Raw genomic sequence first — 16,206 nt, 5'->3', positions numbered from 1 at the left:
GAGCACTTTGTCCACCAGACGCTGGAAGGTTGCTGGAGCCCTGTGTAACCCAAATGGAACGACACGATACTGCCAGTGTCCGCTAGGGGTACTAAACGCGTTTTTTTCCTTCGCAGAGTCTGTTAAAGGAACCTGCCAGTACCCTTTTGTCATGTCAAGTGTGGTCAAATATCGAGCCTGTCCAAGCCTCTCGAGGAGGTCGTCCACTCGTGGCATTGGATAGACATAAAATTGGGAGACTTGATTAAGCCGACGGAAGTCATTGCAAAAACTCCAAATCCCGTCAGGCTTACCGACCAGCACAATGGGACTGGACCAGGGACTATAACTTTCCTCAATAACACCTAGTTCCAGCATGCGCTTGATCTCAAGCTCCACTTCAGCCCTTTTTGCCTCTGGAAGACGATACGGGCGTTCTCGGACAATAACCCCGGGTTCTGTCACGATGCTGTGCTTAACCAGAGAGGTCCTTCCTGGGTTCTCACTGGCTACCTCCCGAACAGCCCAGAGAACTGTTTCCAGCTCCTGCTGTTGTCTAGGACTTAAGTCCGCACCCAAGTTAAGGCTGTGGGTGTGAGCGAAGAGTGAGCGGGGCTGGCCGGAGGAGAGATCAGGATCCCTATCCTTCCACGGTTTCAGCAGGTTCACATGATAAACCCGCTCCTTCGTCCGACGATTTGGTTGACTCACCAAATAGTCGACCAGTCCCTTCCTCTCCTTAACTTCGTATGGGTCTTGCCAATGGGCAAGCAACTTCGAGTGGGAGGTAGGCACTAAGACCATGACTTGATCTCCCGGGCGGAACAACCGGAGAGACGTGCCGCGGTTGTAGTAACGGACCTGTGCTGCTTGGGCCTCTTCCATGTGACTTTTAAGGAGGGGCCGAATCTTTCAAAACCTATCGTGTAATTGCGCGATATACTCTAATATGTTTGTAGAGGGAAGAGCCTCTTCTTCCCATCCTTCTTTTAGAATATCTAATATGCCCCCGGGGTTGTCGCCCATACAGTAATTCAAAAGGGGAGAACCCCGTGGAGGCTTGTGGGACTTCCCGATAGGCAAAAAGGACGAGGGGGAGGAGCTGATCCCAGTTCCTTCCATCCTCGCTGACCACCTTACGCAGCATTTGTTTGACAGTCTGATTGAACCTCTCCACTAAATCGTCGGTTTGAGGATGATACACCGCGGTCTTTAAATGCTTTATTTTCAGTAACTTGGCAGTCTCCTTGAACCTCTCCGAGGTGAAAGGTGTCCCCTGGTCTGTCAAGATTTCCTTGGGGATACCCACACGCGAAAAGACCCCTAGTAATTCCCGTGCGATTGCTTTAGACGTGGCTGAGCGCAATGGAACCGCTTCGGGGTATTTTGTAGCATAATCCACGAGGACTAAAATGTACTTGTGTCCTTGGGCTGAGGGCTCTAGAGCTCCGACTATATCAACCCCAATTCTATGGAAGGGAATATCAATCAGGGGAATAGGAATGAGAGGAGCACGGTCCTTTGTTGGAATTTGTCGCAGTTGACACTCCGGGCAGGAAGCGCAAAAGTGACAAACCTCCTCATTGATTCCCGGCCAGTAGAAACGGAGCTTGATCCGCTCCAGGGTTTTTTCGGTGCCCAAGTGGCCACCTAGGAGGTGGGCGTGTGCTAACTCACAGACCTGCCGCCGGAAGGTCCGCGGGATTAGCAGCAGCCTTCTCTCCTGCCCGTCATACATTGCTACGTGATAGAGAAGGTCGTTATCCAACACAAAGTGAGGAACCTGTGGCATTGACTGGTTTGTGCGCTGGCCGTTGACTAGGACCACTGCATTTTTTGCAAATTTCAGGGAATTGTCACTCCACTGCTCCCTTTTAAAGGAAGCCGGCGTCCCTCTAAATTGAAACCGTAAAAGGGAGAGAGGGTCTGCGCCGACCTCAAGGGGCGTGGTTTCCTCCCGTTCCGCCGCGGCGCTGGTGGATGACGTGTCGGCACGAGACGGACCGGGAGTTGCCACGTCACTCAGGGCGGCTGCTTCATGTCTCTCTGCCGGCTGATTACACGGTGTGGAGGCAGCTTGAGACGGCTCATTCCCGTCCATAACTAGGCCCAAGTTATCCCCAGGAGTGGTATGTGACTCACCGCTTTTTATGTTAGACCAGTCCCGCCCTAGTACCACCGGGTGCGGAGGATCAGGAAGGATCGCCACGGTTACTTTCTGAACTGACCCTCCGTAACTAATGACACAAGCGGCGGTCCGGTACCAGCGGATTTCCCCGTGGACACAGGTTATACCGGTCTTAAATTTCAACCACTGTTGCGGCAGCACAAATCAGCGGGCAACAATGGAAATGTTGCTGCCGGTATCGAACAGTACAGACGTTTTATACCTGTTAACGATCGCCATGCCTGTGTGTGGGACCGCCAACGGGTTTGTCAGAGCACACCAACCCCTTCTCTCCCTCCACCTGCATTCCACCTCATTCCCAAGCGGTTTGCGCACCCACGGCCTTGGGGACATCGGCACAAGCTCTGGGTTGTACAGGGGGAGGCTAGGTTTTGGGACGTACTCCGGTTGAGTTCGGCCAAGGGATGGTTCAGCTCCCCCAGATTGGGAGGCCCTCCTTTGTTTTTCCACGAGCTCTATGAGCTCTGCCATGTTTTTAAATTGTCTACCCCAAACCGGCTGGGTGAAGCGCTGGGGTAGTGTCTCCAGTAGCAGTTAGCAAGCCACCTGCTCTATTATTTGGAAGGGCTCGAGTTCCTGTGGCCGTAGCCACAGCCCTACCTTTGCCCATAGGGACCAGGCTTGTTGAGGGGATGGCCTCTCTGGGTCGAACCTCCAGTTTTTCAGGTTACTCACCTGCCAGTCTAGGGCACCCCTAGGTGGAAATCGGGGCTCTGGCTTCACAGGGAGGCGGGCACTCTCCTCCGAGAGAGCACAAACAGCCCTCTTTGCCTCCCCCTTCTGAAGCAGCCCAATTCTGTGAGCCCCTCCCGCACACTCCCCGGTCTGCCTAGGCTGCCTAGTGGAGCATGCCGGGGGCAGAGCATGTCCCAAAACACGGGACACTCTCCCCGCCTGGAAACTCGGCCCCGGTACGCTCCCACCTGGATATGTTGTAGGTCCTGTCCCCTTCTCTTCCAGGACTTCTTCATCCTGCCGACTACGCCAATGTCACAATAATGAGACATACACAGATAAAGGTTTGGGGCAGCCACCCGTATAATCTGGTATCCTGGCTGCAAAGTCGTTTTTTTATCAATAAAGAGCACTGATGTGCATACAACTGAGTCCAGAACAAGACTGACTAATAGGGGAAAGGGAAAGGCTTTTAAAGGGGAAGACAGGACATGAGGTCATAAGGATCGGGCCCATGTTCTTTAGCCATTGGTTCCTGCCCGGACGTGACACCACAGGGGCCGGAGCCAGTAAGGTCTCCTTCCATTGGCTCAGTCCTGGAAGTGACGTCAAGAGCGGCAGATGGAATCTCCCGGGAATGGCCTACAGAGAAGAGAGAAAAAGAGTCAGTGCACTCTGCCACCTCCCGGCCTGTATCAGAACTGCCATCACTCAAGCCCTTTAGCTGCCTCCCATGAGCACGTGTGTGACACAGGTTACAACAACAACAGCATTTATTTGTATATCACATTTTCATACCCAGGATTTAGCTCAAAATGCTTTAAAAGATGCCAAAAAATAAATAGTTGCTAGAAAAGAAAAAAACAAATTAAAATGAGAAAAATAATCTATACTAATAAAAGGCAAAGCCCTCACTGACTGACTGACTGACTGACTGTGTATATATGTGTATATATATATATATGTATATATATATATGTGTATATATATATGTATATATGTGTATATATATCTATACATATTAATAAAAGGCAAAGCCCTCACTGACTGACTGACTGACTGACTGACTGACTCACTCACTCATCACTAATTCTCCAACTTCCCGTGTAGGTAGAAGGCTGAAATTTGGCAGGCTCATTCCTTACAGCTTACTTACAAAAGTTAGGCAGGTTTCATTTCGAAATTCTACGTGTAATGGTCATAACTGGAACCTGTTTTTTGTCCATATACTCTAATGGAGGAGGCGGAGTCACGTATCGCGTCATCACGCCTCCTACGTAATCACATGAACTAAAAACAAGCAAGAGATTTACAGCACGAGTCAAACGCGGGAACGAAGGTAAATGACGTTAATTTTTGAGTGTCTCTTAATACTGTGTTAGCATACATATTAACACATGTGCAATTAAACGTGTGCATTTACGGGGTGATTTCTCAGGCTTAAAAGCTCGCCTTTTATTAAAAAGGTAAATGCAAACTGTTTTCATTCTGAAGGGCACAAACCACGTTAGATTTCAGACATTAAACGCGCAAAAATGTCGGTACACCAGATAAATAAGCGCAACATATTATCATTTGTATTGTATGCTTACAATACATATAGAAATGTGTTAATCGTTAACTAATATTATGGGATGGTGTTTTTCGACTCGCTCTTTGATTTAAACTATTGCATTTCTTGGTGGGTTTGCGTAGCTTATTGTCAATATCTTTACACCTCTTTTTAAGACTTAATTTAAAAAGGTTTTCTTTTCTTCTTAATTAAAATTTAAAAGCAATACTTCACCGCTGCGAAGCCCCTCTAGCGCTGACGTCCGAGGTTCGATTACCGTAAGCGAGTGCAGTGAGTGTGTATGCCTGATAAGCCAAGAATAAGGGGGAAAGACGTGTCGCGTACTCTTTGCATTATTTGACAGTAAACTATTTTCAACCATTCTATGATCTGCTTCTCACAACTGAAGGCACCGTGGCTGATGTTACCTCACTTGCTGGCTAACCATAAGCGTTACCTGATAGGTAACCAGCCACTCACTTCACTCCCTTATGGGAATCGAACCTCGGACGTCAGCGCTACAGGCGAAGCCCCTAAAATTGCACCACGGCGTGTGGTTCGTTTATTTGACAACATGTAGATCGGGGTAATTACATTCACGGCATTCGTAGTCTGATTCACAATCTGAATGTATGGGTGGTTACCTACCAGGTAACGCTTATAGTTGGCCAACAAGTCAGCTCGAAGTGATCACTCGAGTGAAGGCAGCTTCACAAAAAAACAGATCCTTAACAAACAGTTATTAGTATATTTTCCCTCAATTTAAAAAGGTTTTCTTTTCTTCTTAATAAAAATTTAAAAGCAGTACTTCGCCGGTGCGAAGCGCGTGGATTTGACCGACTGACACATACAGACATATTCATGAGTGCAGGTACTTCGGAAACAAAGCACCGTGTAAACCTAAAGTTTAAATTAAGTTCATAGACCTATAAAAGGTTGCCATTCATTTGAGGCAAGATTGCTTTTCTTCTGTACAACTATACGTTGCATTCTCAAGAGTGTGCTTGCACGGCTTCGGATATAGATATACAGTAATCCCTCCTCCATCGCGGGGGTTGCGTTCAAGAGCCACCCGCAAAATAAGAAAATCCGCGAAGTAGAAACCATATGTTTATATGGTTATTTTTATATTGTCATGCTTGGGTCACAGATTTGCGCAGAAACACAGGAGGTTGTAGAGAGACAGGAATGTTATTCAAACACTGCAAACAAACATTTGTCTCTTTTTCAAAAGTTTAAACTGTGCTCCATGACAAGACAGAGATGACAGTTCTGTCTCACAATTAAAAGAATGCAAACTTATCTTCCTCTTCAAAGGAGTGCGTGTCAGGAGCACATAATGTCACATAGATAGATAAAACAATCTCTAGCAAACAAATCAATAGGGCTGTTTGGCTTTTAAGTATGTGAAGCACCGCGGCACAAAGCTGTTGAAGGCGGCAGCTGACACCCCCTCCGTCAGGAGCAGGGAGAGAGAGAGAGAGAGAGAGATAGAGAGAGACAGTTTGTTTTTCAGTCAAAAATCAATATGTGCCCTTCGAGCTTTTAAGTATGCGAAGCACCGTGCAGCATGTCATTTCAGGAAGCAGCTGCAGAAAAGATAGCAACATGAAGATAATCTTTCAGCATTTTTAGACGAGCGTCCGTATCGTCTAGGTGTGCGAACAGCCCCCCTGCTCAATCCCCATACGTCAGGATCAGAGAAAGTCAGCGCAAGAGAGAGAGAAAAGTAAGCAATCTAGCTTCTCAGCCATCTGCCAATAGCGTCCCTTGTATGAAATCAACTGGGCAAACCAACTGAGGAAGCATGTACCAGAAATTAAAAGACCCATTGTCCGCAGAAATCCGCGAACCAGCAAAAAATCCGCGATATATATTTAAATATGCTTACATATAAAATCCGCGATGGAGTGAAGCCGCGAAAGGCGAAGTGCGATATAGCGAGGGATCACTGTATATATATATATGTATGTATGTCTATATATAAATATGTAAGCTTATAAGTACTGCCTTACTTCTCTTTAAGAAAGGAAGATGTAATGATACTTGATTTAAACGATTCCATGTCTTCCTGGGTTTGCTTAGCTTATTGTCAATATCTTTACACCTTTTTTTAAGACTTATTGACTGAAACGGGCTTTCACGAAAAAAGTTAGGGCTTTGCTACAGGATACACCCTCCACAAGTTAAGCAAGTAAAAATAAAATATATATTTCTGTTTTATTTAAACCTTTTAAGTTCGTATGCATAGCCCCATTTGGCTGTTTTAGTTTTTTTTTCTTTCTTCAGTAATATTTATTCTCCTTAAAGAAAAAGAACATATACATTTTACTTTTTTTGTATCTCTTTAGTAATATTTTAGTGTAAAAGGATAAAGAGTATTTAAACCTTTTATGTTATTTTATAAAGTTATTTTACACAATGTTGAAAAATTAATAAGAAAGCTACATATTTTGGCAGCTGCTGCTTTAATTTTCAATGAAATGAAAAAAGCTCTCCAAGAGAAAACCTCAATGAAGAAGAAACAGTTTGCACTATCTAAAAAGGAGAAACCCTCATTTATAAAGGTTTGCTGCAGATGACTTAACTGAAAATAAATGAATAGTTCCTATGTGTATAATACATATTTATCTATTTGACTTATGCCTTTATTCCAGCAACTTGCAACATCAGAGGTACAATTTGTTACATTACTTTGGTTTTTTGCAGCACAGGCAGGTGAAGTGACTTCCTCAGGGTCACACAGTGGTGTCAGTACCAGGATTTGAACTGGCAAGCTTCGGGTTTGCTTAAATATTACTGAAGAATGAAAAAAATCGAAAACGGGCAAATGGGGCTATGCATACAAATGTCCATCCATCCATTATCCAACCCGCTATATCCTAAATACATGAGCCAATCCCTGCCAACACAGGGCACAAGGCAGGAAACAAACCCCGGGCAAGGTGCCAGCCCACCGCAGGGCGCACACACCCACACACACCCACACACCAGAGACAATTTAGAATCGCCAATGCAGCTAACCTGCATGTCTTTGGACTGTGGGAGGAAACCAAAGATATGTGTATATGTAGATATGTATATATATGTATATATGTATATATATGTTTACATAACCTCTTTAACATACTACTTCTCCGCTGCGAAGCGCGGGTATTTTGCTAGTAATTAATAAATAACAAAGAATAAATCATACGCACTTACATAAAATAAATATATAATTAGTACAAATGTACCTTCCGTATATATAGTATCACTTTTAGAGTCTCAAATGATGAGTCCAACAATAATGTCAGATGGCCAGGGATGACAGATAAAATAAAAAAAAAAACTCTATTAAGGGTTCAAAATTCAAAAGCCCACCAGCCACAACTAGGCATTCTACATAACATAAATGTACTTAAGTCATTGCTTATTGTTTTTAGACTTTATCCTAGAGAATTCAATGTAAACCCAGCCACAGGGGATGCACAAAGAGGTGTGTTTCTTCGTGCCAGTCCCAAGCCCAAATAAATGAGGAGGGTTACGTCAGGAAGGGCATCCAGTGTAAAATTTTGCCAGATTAATATGTGGACAACAATACAAATTTCCATACCGGATCGGTCGAGGCCCAGGTTAACAATGGCCGCCACCAGTACTGTTAGCCAACAGGGTGCTGGCAGAAATTGGGCTGGTGTTGGCCGAAGAAGGAAAAGAAGAGGGGGAGACATGTCTGAAGGCAGAAGGACAGGAGGAAGATAAAGAGAGTGGAACTGAGGGTAGGAACTTTGAATGTTGGCAGTAAGACTGGTAAGGGAAGAGAGTTAGCCGATATGATGGAGAGAAGGACAGACAGAAGGTTGCATGATGTGGAGATAGTGAATCAGGAAGTGCAACGGATTAGCAAGGAGGAAGTAAGGACAATTGTGAAAAGGATGAAGAATGGAAAAGCCGTTGGTCAAGATGATATACATACAGTATAGAAGCATGGAGGTGTTTAGGAGAGATGGCAGTGGAGTTTTTAACCAGATTGTTTAATGGAATCTTGGAAAGTGAGAGGATGCCTGAGGAGTGGAGAAGAAGTGTACTAGTACCGATTTTTAAGAATAAGGGGGACGTGCACAGCTGTAGTAACTACAGGGGGATAAAATTGATGAGCCACAGCATGATGTTATGGGAAAGAGTAGCGGAAGCTAGGTTAAGAAGGAAGGTGATGATTAGTGAGCAGCAGTATGTTTTCATGCCAAGAAAGAGCACCACAGATGCAATGTTTGCTCTGAAGTTGTTGTTGGAGAAGTATAGGGAAGCCCAGAAGGAGTTGTATTGCGTCTTTGTGGACCTGGAGAAAGCATATGACTGGGTGCTTCGAGAGGAGTTGTGGTATTGTATGAGGCAGTCAGGAGTGGCAGAGAAGTATGTAAGAGTGGTACAGGATATACAGGGAAGTGTGACAATGAGAACTGCAGTAGGAGTGACAGATGCATTCAATGTGGAGGTGGAATTACATCAGGGATCGGCTCTGAACCCTTTCTTATATGCAAAGGTGATGGACAGGATAACAGACGAGATTAGACAGGAGAGATGGTGAAGGTGGATGAGTTTAAATACTTGGCATCAACAATTCAGAGTAATGGGGAGTGTGGAAGAGAGGTGAAAAAGAGAGTGCAGGCAGGGTAGAATGGGTGGAGAAGAGTGTCAGGAGCAATTTGTGACAGACAGGTATCAGCAAGAGTGAAAGGGAAGGTCTATAGAACAGCAGTGAGACCAGCTATGTTATATGGGTTGGAGATGGTGACACTGACCAGAAAGTAGGAGACGGAGCTGGAAGTGGCAGAGTTAAAGATGTTAAGATTTGCATTGGGTGTGACGAGTATGGACAGGATTAGAAATGAGTACATTAGAGGGTCAGCTCAAGTTGGACGGTTGGGAGACAAAGTCAGAGAGGCGAGATTGCATTAGTTTGAACATGTGCAGAGGAGAGATGCTGGGTATACAGGGAAAAGGATGTTAACGATAGAGCTGCCAGGCAAGAGGAAAAGAGGAAGGCCTAAGGGGAGTTTTATGGATGTGCTGAGAGAGGACATGCAGGTGGTGGGTGTTACAGAGCAAGATGCAGAAGACAAGACAATATGGAAGAAGATGATCCGCTGTGGCAACCTCTAATGGGAGCCACCAAAAGAAGAAGAATCTTAAAGGATTCAATGCAGTGAGTCTCATGGACAGGTGGAGTTTTTGCTTTCATGTATCACAGACAACTACACAGTGCCTTGTACAGTAGGTGGTGGTAAAAAACACTGAGGTAAAGACTACATAAGAAAAGAGTCTGGATTGAAATTTGGTGCCATGTACAGGTGGCATTAGCAGATCTGATTGGGAAGGAAGTAGCATTTGAGCTAATGAGGGCCACCAAATAAGCAGCTGCTGCAGGGAGCCATTAGAGTGATTTGAGAAAAGGAGTGACATGTATTCATCTCAGCTGGTTGAAATTGACTTGTGACACGGCATTTTGCGGTATCTACAGTGGCTTGACAGTACATGTCGGTACCCCTGGCAGCAAGAATTTGCATTAGTGAGGGAGCACCATAGCATTGTCTGCACCAGATGCCCTCAGGTATGCCCTCAGGTATGATCTGATCTTGCAGATATTATGCAGAGTGAGTTTGCATAAATAGGAGACTGCTGCAGTGTCATCTGTGAAAATTAGCTGGTCATCAGTCATCATGAATCGAAGGTCTGGCCAGGGTGGTTAGGAGCTCAGTCTTTGACAGGTTGAGCTGGAGATGGTGTTCCTTCATCCAGGCTGAGATGTCATTGACATATACTGAAATACTCACTGAGACTGTCCTCGGGTGAAAAGGAAAGGATTATCATCAGCATAGCAGTGATTGGAGAAGCCTCTGGACTTGGAAAGAGGATCTAATGGGTATGTGTACAAGTAGGAGAGGAGAGTGCTCAATACTGATCCTAGAGGCAGCCCCATGTTTGCCTGATACAACTTTGACCTCTTTAATCTCCATTGCACCTGAAAGGATCAGCTGGAGAGGTAGGAATAAAAACATCTAAAAGAAGTTCTAGTGATGTTTAGGGTGGAGAGGGGGTAAGGAGGATCTGATGGTTTATATTATCAAAGGCAGAAGATTAGTCAAGAATGATGAGAACAGATGATAGATTGGTATCTCTAGCCAGCCCGTTATACTGTTAGCAAAATCAGTCAGCAAATCTGACTTGGTGGAAAGAGGTTCCTCTTGGAGACAGACAGGGTAGCATTGAGCAGATTGTTCTGCAGAAAGAAATAAAGAAAATACTTGGGCGAAGACAATATGTTCAACATAAAAAGGAAAGAAATGATAATGTTCTATAATTACCTACTAGAGATGAGCTGGATTGAGCAGTGAAATTATCAGTGTCTGTTTAAACATTGTGGGAAATGTACCTGTGTAGAGTCAGGTGATAGTGATAAAATGTGAGTGCAGAAATTAGTGTGAGAGAGATTGTTTGTAGAAAGTGTGAGGATATGGGTTCAAGAGGACAGGTAATGGGGCAGCTGGTGAGAAGATTGGATACATTTATGTTAGAGAGTAGAGAGGGAGTGGAAAATGTAGCACTGTGGCTGAGAGGGAATTGACTAATTGTGTGAGATAATGAGAATTGGCTAGTGATAGCAGGCACCTTTTCATTAAAGATGGTAGAAAAATCAAAAAGAGTCAATGACGTTAAATGTGGAGGGTTGAGTAGAGAGGAGAAGGCAGCAAACAATATATGTGTCAGAGGTATTGTTAATTCTGTCCAGGAAATTGCTGAATTTGGTGCTGGTAATGGATAAAAGAGAAACTTTGTGAGATCATCGGGGGCCTTGATTTACAGAGTGCATAATGGTTCAGAGAGTCATGGGCAGGAAGATCTTTCACATGCAGGCCCGAAGGAGAGGGGATAGTATCACAACACTGGGATGGAATTTAGCTTAGGGTGTCAAAGGCAGTGACTTTAGTCTTTAGGGGCTTTTTTATATACGTAAATATCAAAGAAGCTAGAGGAAATGGGCAAAACAGAAAAAGTTAAATGAGAATGTTAAAAATGCAAAAGGAACATTTATCACTGCAGTATGATCTTCCATGCGGATAGGTAACTATTTAAGCCTGAGTAGTTATACAGATAGCTATTATCAAACGACTGATTTATGACCTTTAAGCCCCGCCCCTCTTTGATTGATGACTTTAAGCCCCGCCCCCAAATATGAAAATATAAAAATATGAAAATATAAAAAATATGAAAATAGGATTTATGAAAATATGAAAATATAAAAATATAATTTATGTAAATATAAAACATGAAAATTTATGAAACTATAAAAATATGGATTACGTTAATATGATTTATAAGCTATAAGATATTGACTCATCGCTCTAAGTTATAAACTAATAGTAAGAAAATAAAATTGTCTAAAAACGTTATAAGATATTGACGCCCTGCTCTAAGTTATAAACTAATAATAAGAAAATAAAATCGATATAAGATATTGACTCCCTGCTCTAAGTTATAAACTAATAGTAAGAAAATAAAATTTTCTAAAATCGATATAAGATATTGACTCCCTGCTCTAAGTTATAAACTAATAGTAAGAAAATATACAATTTTCTAAAAACGGTATAAGATATCGACTCCCTGCTCTAAGTTATAAACTAATAGTAAGAAAATATACAATTTTCTAAAAACGCTATAAGATATTGACTCCCTGCTCTAAGTTCACGACACGCGTCTTTATTTTATAAGCACTTCTCTTTCCTGCATAGCCATAGCTAAAACAATATTCACTCCCCACGCTCTAAGTTATAATCTCAAGACACGCCGCTTCATTTTATAAACACTAAATTCAAAATAAACACTTATCTTTCCAGCACTTTCTAAAACGTAGCTACATATTAAGAAATATACACGGATCTTGCTTGCATGCCCGCGCACGGACGTGACTTTCTAAAAATGAAATATACACTTAGCCTAATCGTAAGACTCTTTCTAAAAACCACGGGACCTTTAGTGTGAATTTTTCAGCAGTTGAGACCCCAGGAAGCCCCCCACCACCAAGCAAATGGTTGGGAAAAAGATACTGTATTGTTAAAAGGAAGCACCCCGCCAGGCGGCACTTTGCTGGGACATTTGTCTTTAACATAGTGGCACCAATTGTAAAAGGAAGCCCTTGCTGGCAAATGGTTGGAAAAAAGATACTGTATTGTTAAAAGGAAGCACCCTGCCATGCGGCACTTTGCTGGGACATGTGTCACCAATTGTAAAAGGCAGCCCCCCTGCCAAGCATCAGACGGCGGTCAATTTTAATCCGTGGGAAAAGAACCCCGCCAAACAGCAAATGGCGGTCAATTTAAATCCGTTGGGAAAAGACCCCGCCAAACAGCAAATGGTCCTTAATGCTAAATTCCTTTATTGTTTAATGAAATCGAAAAAAATCATACGATTATTAAAGAAGCCCCCGCTATTCAGAGGGTTGAAAGCTCATTAAACACTAAGCTTCTTTCCCTGTGTTCCATTTTAAATGTCAGACGTTTTCACATTTCTAGGGTTTAAGAACAAAGTTATTAAATGAAATATTTTTCCACTAACGTCTCTTATATTCACAATTCTAGGTTTTAAGAACAAAGTTATTAAATGAAATATTTTCCACTAACGTCTCTCTCTCTTATATTCACAATTCTAGGGTTTAAGAACAAAGTTATTAAATGAAATATTTTTCCACTAACGTCTCTTATATTCACAATTCTAGGTTTTAAGAACAAAGTTATTAAATGAAATATTTTCCACTAACGTCTCTCTCTCTTATATTCACAATTCTAGGGTTTAAGAACAAAGTTATTAAATGAAATATTTTTCCACTAACGTCTCTCTCTCTTATATTCACAATTCTAGGTTTTAAGAACAAAGTTATTAAATGAAATATTTTCCACTAACGTCTCTCTCTCTTATATTCACAATTCTAGGGTTTAAGAACAAAGTTATTAAATGAAATATTTTTCCACTAACGTCTCTCTCTCTTATATTCACAATTCTAGGTTTTAAGAACAAAGTTATTAAATGAAATATTTTTCCACTAACGTCTGTCTTATATTCACAATTCTAGGGTTTAAGAACAAAGTTATTAAATGAAATATTTTTCCACTAACGTCTCTTATATTCACAATTCTAGGGTTTAAGAACAAAGTTATTAAATGAAATATTTTCCACTAACGTCTCTCTCTTATATTCACAATTCTAGGGTTTAAGAACAAAGTTATTAAATGAAATATTTTTCCACTAACGTCTCTTATATTCACAATTCTAGGGTTTTATTGTACCACGACACCGACTCGGTCATTTTTACTTCTCAGCCTGGTCAGTACAATCCTCCTCTGGGTGACTATTTAGGAGAGCTCACCAGTGAGTTAAATCCTGGTGATTATATTACTGAATTTGCTTCAGGCGGTCCAAAGACGTACGGTTATAAAACGGCACAAGGCAAAACATGTATGAAGGTAAAAGGTATAACCATCAATCACGAAACCGGTAAAATTATAAACCTCGAGTCACTAACCAATCTAGTTCAGAATTTTGTGACGTCTCATGAAGCCCCTCCTCAAGAGTTACTGGTTCACGGTAAGCGGATCCATCGAAATAAAAAACGTTTCACTTTAGAAAACCGACCACTCAGGAAGAAATTCAGAGTGGTGTATAACAAGAGGGTTCTCTTAAAAGATTACAACACAAGACCTTATGGCTACTAAAAGAGATTTTGACGCACGCCTTCAACACCCCTTCGCTAAAATTATCTCGGGGCCCTCTTGTTCCGGTAAATCCTATTATGTGAAAAAATTATTGGAACATTCGAACCACGTCGTGTCTCATCCTTTTCAAAATATAATTTGGTTTTATAGTTGCTGGCAGAAAATGTACGACGAGCTATCGGCTAAATTTCAGCAATTAAAATTTATTGAGGGACTCCCAAAGTCTTTATGCGACGACGAACTTCTCCCTCCTGAGAAAATAAATTTGGTCATTATAGATGATCTGATGGAATCGGCTAGCGAAAGCCAGGAAATAGAAAAGGCTTTCACAAAATATACTCATCATCGGAATCTGTCTATCATTTACTTGGTTCAAAATTTATTCTTTCAAGGAAAGAAAAGCCGAACGATTAATCTTAACGCCAATTACATTACTCTTTTTAAAAACCCCAGGGACAAATTGCAGATTACTACCTTGGCCCGCCAAATGTATCCGAGGCGTGTTAAGTTCTTTTTGGAAGCTTTCGAAGATGCTACAAAACTACCGTACGGCTATCTCTTAGTGGATTTAAAGGCACAGACCCCAGACGAACTGCGTTTAAGAACAGGTCTGTTTCCGCCCGATTGGCCGGTCGTGTACACCGTTAAAAGATAAAAGAAGCTGTTCTGAGTCCCCGTTACATATTCTGTCAGCATGTCGGCCAGAATAAGCAGAAACCTACAGCCTCTCAAGGCCTTACTCCGTTGCTCTTGTCGCCGCCGTAAAATTCTTATAAACGCCTCTTCTGACGATTTAATTAATGCTTTGTCCGAAATAGCCTGTAATACTTTAAAAGGTAATATACCTCTTTCGCCCAAACAGTTTAAGCTAATCAAGAAGCATAAAACATCTGTCAGAAAAATAAGTGACAGAAAACTAACCTTAAAAAAGAAGAAAGCTATTCTGAACCAGAAAGGAGGCTTTTTGGGTGCTCTTTTAAGCGTCGCCGTGCCATTCATATCCAGTTTATTAGCTTCTAGAGCATAAACATGGAATACGCTCAAAAAATGTATTTGGTCCCGTAGCAACAGATGTCTCTTTTTCAGCAAAAGAGCGCTAACCCGAACGACCTTTTGAGTGCCACAGAAACTGAACTGGACAAAGAAATGAGAAACATCCTGCAACGCTGTGATATAGGGGCTGACGAGAAGGTGAAGCTTTACACTTCTATCTTGCAGAGATATCTGACTCTAGTTAAAAAGGCCGATAAAGAAACTAGCAGTCTGGCGCTCGTATTACCAAAAGAAGAAAATGGCGAGGGGGGCCCTGGAGCAGTCATGGTGTCTGAGGACAAGGTTTGGCAAGAGGTTTTGAGAAGCGCGCCTGTAAAAGCAAAGAAAAATGTTGAATTTGTTTTACATAAAATGTCCGTCAATCCCCATCACGCGTTTTGGAATAATCGTGGAGAGCTATTGTTAGAGGGTAAACCTTTGGTCGGATCCAACATGGTGGATTTGGTCCGTAATCTGACCGCTTCTCATACAATACCTGAACATAGGAGACCGCGGGGGTGGAAGGAATTTGTAAACGCCATGGCCGGTTTGAACATTCCATTTTCTGTCGTACCTAATGATGAAACGAGAGAACTCCTTGAAAGTTTTAAGCCACCCGCAGCCCCCCACCCTGCTCATCATACAGAAGATACCCCCTACCGACTGAAACCGAGAAAAAAAAGACTGGAATGGATCGCTTATTAATTTGTAAAATGATTTGTTTATTAAATACAATTTTATCTCATTACAGAGTGTCGTCATCCTTTAACCGTCTATTGAAATATTTACAGGTCTCTGATCTTTGCACGCAAGGGTACTGATAAAAACAGAGTCCCGGCGAAGGAAGCCAGGAACGAACAAATTTAGAGACCATAGAGTCATTACTGTTCACGTCCTCCGAATACTTTTTTATTACAGAGGTGTACGGGAGACCTTTTCCTCTCTGATGCAGATAGAAGAGGCAGTGTTGACCGCATTTGTCCGAGAACCAACTTTGAAGCTGTCGGTTATTGTAAATGATTTGTTTACAGTTT

This window comes from Erpetoichthys calabaricus, chromosome 11 (genome assembly GCF_900747795.2).
Source record: "Erpetoichthys calabaricus chromosome 11, fErpCal1.3, whole genome shotgun sequence".
NCBI classification, from domain to species: domain Eukaryota; kingdom Metazoa; phylum Chordata; class Cladistia; order Polypteriformes; family Polypteridae; genus Erpetoichthys; species Erpetoichthys calabaricus.
This window is presented reverse-complemented; position numbering follows the sequence as displayed.